Here is a 4,986-nt window from a genome sequence, read left to right as displayed (position 1 = left end):
CAGACTTCAAATAGCATACAAACAGAATTATTTTTGAGGTCATTCTGTGACTATTAATGTCATCATCTGGTATTTCAAATTCAGGGAAAACAAGCATTAGTTAAGGTACAGTGTAATATCATTCTAATTAAATTACTGATTAAATTATTTCACAATAAGGAATGCTTGCAATAATCTGCTATAGGTGAATGATGACAGTATTTTCTCCATATCTCATAATGTAGGTTAAAATAACCTCTCTTGTCCACTAGTCCATATGAACAATAGGCTGTGTTTCATCATAATGAAAAGGCATTAACATACAAGAACACTTGGAAGACTTTCAAAACTCCCTTAGGCACAGCTTTGCTAATCAATGTGAGCAGAGTTGGAGGAAATCTGTTTGCTTTGCTAAAATAATAATTTGCTTACAAAATACTTGAGATATTGATGAATAATAAATTTAAATTATTATGAAATATGGTACATCACAATTTTCTTAGAAACAGGACTAGAAAATACCATTCTAACTTGCATGACATTAATTTTAAAAACTTTTGATGCTGTCAAAAAATTATTTTCCTCATTTTATTATAACACTTTTTACATGATCCATGTTATCAAAGGAAAGAAAAATAGCTGGCTATGTTATTTTTATTGTGTTGCTTTTCATGCTTAAAAATAATGCTGCAGTTTTTACATATACATGCAGAAAGATTTTGGTGCAAGATACTTTGGTTTTGTTAAAGAATCTGAGGAACAGAATTCATATCCAATGAGAAAAAAATACTTTTCTTTACGAGAAGACCCTACTAAATCATACCCATGCCTGCTACTATGCATGCCTACTTCTACTACTATACAGGCCTACTAAACCAAGTTTCAGGTAACCTGGTTTCCGCTATGAATCATATGAAGCTTGTCAAATAAACCCCCTAGGTCAACATGCAGAAATTCAAAATCAGAGTTACAAGATTGAGAATGTTATGATAGTGTCTGCCACTACAATTCTACCAGAAATATCTTTTTATGCGAATGATAGCTATGATGAACGCAACTAAAAAAGAGCTCAAGAAGTACAGCTTGCTGGAGCATTAAGATCCATGGAAAAAGGCCTGGACCAGCTCTCAGGAAAGTTGTATGCTTGTTTTTACTGTAAATGTAGCAGACACAGTGATCATCAAATAATCCCATGTGTCTGTATATTTCCCAGTCTGCCTTGTAGTTAGGTCAATGTCACAGGACTACTTCTGGTCAGTGGACTGCGGTCAGAAGACACATGTGTCACTTAGGAGCCAAGACAGTTAGGAGATGTGCTTCCTGCCTCTCTTCCCTGTCTTTGCAGCCTCAGAAGCCACAGACAGCATATATATAAGATGGAAGAAGGCCATCCAACCCTCAGTAGACTTTATGTCAGAGACAAAGGGATGTAGAAGCCACTGCGTTTTGTAGGTTTGCCTGATGTGGTAGCTAATACAATTTTCCTCTCATTCAAACAACATAAATCATAGATTCTATTTTTATTCAGTTTTTATATGAAGGTAGCTACTTGCTTATTTAAAAGATAGAATAATTCCTGTAAAAATAGTTGGCAAAACTGAATGCTAGTAAATTGCTAGCCCAAAAACTTTGGGATAAGTTGGCTTAAACTGTCACAGGTAAAAGAATATATCTGCACAAATGTGATCTCACAAAGAATTTAGTGCTGAATTTTCATTGTTTGGCTATTTACTTTGTATTTCTCCAGTCACAAATTAAGGCCTTCATAATTTGTCTGCTGCTGCTGCTGCTAGGTCGCTTCAGTCGTGTCCAACTCTGTGTGACCCCATAGACAGCAGCCCACCAGGCTACACCGTCCATGGGATTCTCCAGGCAAGAACACTGGAGTGGGTTGCCATTTCCTTCTCCAATGCATGAAAGTGAAAAGTGAAAGTGAAGTCGCTCAGTTGTGTCCAACTCTTAGCAACCCATGGACTGCAGCCTACCAGGCTCCTCTGTCCATGGGATTTTCCAGGCAAGAGTACTGGAGTGGGTTGCCATTGCCTTCTCCTCATAATTTATCTAGCTTCTACTAAATGATAGGAAAATCTGTTCGCTAACCTCAACATTAAAAAAAAAATCTTTAAATGTTTGAAATAAATACTTTTAATTCAATAAAAATAATAATTTATCACCACTTTTACTTTTATCAAAATAATCCTACAGGGATATTATTTTCTCAATCTTTTCTCAGTTTGCTCTGCTCTCCTCAATCCTGGAGCTCAGAATAAAGTGCACAATTTATTAGTGATGGATTCAATCAGAACCTATGCTTTTGATCTTTAAGGTATATCTTCACATCATAATTAAGATGGCTCTAAATTAATGGTTCATTTTTGGTTTATAACCGTGGAACAATTCAATCTGTTTCTTTTTAAAAAAGCAGAACTGGAATCTTATCTGAATTTATATTTCTCTTTATTTTTTCAAACCTTAATTTGAAACCAGACTGTAGAGCAGGAAAATTGGTGAGAATCTGTAACAGTATTTACTTATTGTTATATATAGATATATGACACAGACACACACACACATATATATACACACACATCGTATGCTTACTGTTATGTATATGCATATATACTGTTATACATACCTCGGATGTACTAAAATAGACTCAATTTGCAGCATGAAACAAATTATTCAACTTTTTATTTTCCTATGTTTCAATATAAATTGCTATAAGGTGAAATGTATGCTAGCTGTGAGGAATGTGCTGGTACTAGAAAAAAAAATAAAGACTGAGATTGTGTCCTCCAAGAGCCTGCAGTAACTGGTACAGATTTTTATACATGGAAAATGTTAAATTACAGACATGTGATTGAGCTAAAACTGTGAAGGAGTCACTAAATGCCTCTGAAAGTTTCAGTTGTAGCGTCAGACTTAGGCTTGAGTTTTGATCTCAACACTTAGCAAAAGAGGAGGATATTGATATATTTATTTTAAAGAATGAGTTAATGAGCTTAGCCATTAGCCTAGAGCAGTTACTCAATGAAAACAAATAAAGGCAATAATAACATCTGTATCAACATTACAGGACAAAAATGGGTACATGTGTTTGTATCATTCACTAATTCAATTATTCTACCAATATGTATTGAGCATTTGCTATGTTGAAGGCTTGTGCTGGTCTCTCTGGGCAAAGCACAATTGTATCAGCAGGGCAAGGATGGCTACTTCCTTTAAAATGTGCGCTCCCATTTCTGTCCTGTGACATTTCTGCTAGGCTGCCATATAGCCTGAAACTACACATCCTCACCTCTGTGTTTCCATGTGACTAGTTCTTGCCAATGGAAAATCAGAGCAAGTGTGACTTCTGGTCCTTTAAAGAAGCATGTATGCTTTCTTCTTTATTTCCTTGGCATTAGCTAGTTGCAGAGGGCTCTCAGGCCCTGAAAGTATGCAACCACAAGAAAGACAAAGTTTGGGTGTTTGAAGATTGACAAGGACAAAAGGCTCCCATATTGGACTATTAGATAAACAAATCAACATTTGCTGTTTTAAGCCATTGACATTTGGGGATTAATTTGTTATAGTAGATAGTACTAATCCTCACATAATCAGATAGAACTTGACCTAATTGAATTTAGGATCTGAAAGAAAATACCTGTTGGAGCACGTTGCCTTATTCTTTTGAGTTGGTGGCTGTGTGTAAGCCAGTCAAGCCCTTTGGAAATTCAAGATTTCATGGCCATAACAAGACAGTTTCTGCTTCCTTTTCCCTCTGTCTTGCCTTTATTTTCCCTCTGGTTAGAGAGACATGAAACGAGATGAAGGCATGGAGTTTTGTGTTTGACTTTTATCTTTTCTCCTATTTTTCACCCTCCTGTTGGTGAACTCAGTGCCAATCTGAGAATAGTTTGACAACCACTTATCACCCTTGCTATTCACTGTTCACTCTGCCATGCCGTTTTGTTCTACGCTGAAACTGGTCTAAGATTTAAATAAAATTTAATTGATAGAGTATAACCAGGGAGTCTAGATTTCCAAAGACTGTGAATATAAAATGACATCAAATTAACTTTTAATGTTTTACTTAGAATGACTCAAGTTATATCTTAAAACAGCCCTTACAAAATATGTCTTATGTTTTGGTTTTAACTGATGCAAAAAAATCCTTTGAGGCTTTAAATGCCATTTCCAGGATGTGCCTGGCATCTGCTTCCAATCAGCTATAAGTGCTTTGTATTGTTACAAACTCTCCTCACAGTGACTTGGCAAATGGTCCCCTGTAATTTGCCTCCATGACTTTTTATATGACTTTCATTAACAGTCAGGTGGCATACAAAAATAAACATTAATTTCTCCTGTATCAGTGCTGGTCTTGGTGTGGTTCACTCAGACATGTGAGAGCTGGCATGAGGCCAACTACTCCAGATGGGGCTTGGATGGGAACACTCATTTCTGCCCCATGTCTCCCATCCCTTCCCTTGGAGCACTGGGCCAGCCCAGGCACATCCTTCTCTTGGCCATGATGGAAGTACGAGAGCAGAAACCCAGTCTCACAAAGAATTTTCAGCTTCTGGTTACATCATGACAAGCTGTGCATCAAAGAAAGTCAGGGATCAAATTCAGCTTCAGTGGGTTGAGCAATATACTCATCCTCTTTTTGAGAGGACATGCACAGTTATGTGCAAAGGCATGTCCTTAAAAACATGAAGTATTGGTGTCATTAAGGTAACTTACCATAATCACCCTGTCTTCCCATCAGAAGACAGTAATTTTCTAATTCTCACTCCCTTCTTAAACACAGGCATTTTCCATTTGAAGCTAAGACTTATTTTATTAATTCATTAAGTAAAAAAGTCTATGTCCTTAACCAGAACAGATAACATAGGAGGCAGCAAAGCAGTATTTTAAAAGGAATTTTGAGTAAAAAAATGCAGCCAATAGCAAAATTTATCTTTCAAGGAGCATATGTAAATATGTGTTCATAAATTTATTCATTCGTTCAACAAATATTTGTGG

Source organism: Budorcas taxicolor, chromosome 1 (assembly GCF_023091745.1).
Source record: "Budorcas taxicolor isolate Tak-1 chromosome 1, Takin1.1, whole genome shotgun sequence".
NCBI lineage: Eukaryota > Metazoa > Chordata > Mammalia > Artiodactyla > Bovidae > Budorcas > Budorcas taxicolor.
The sequence above is the reverse complement of the archived record's forward strand: the minus strand, read 5'-3'. Positions refer to the sequence as shown.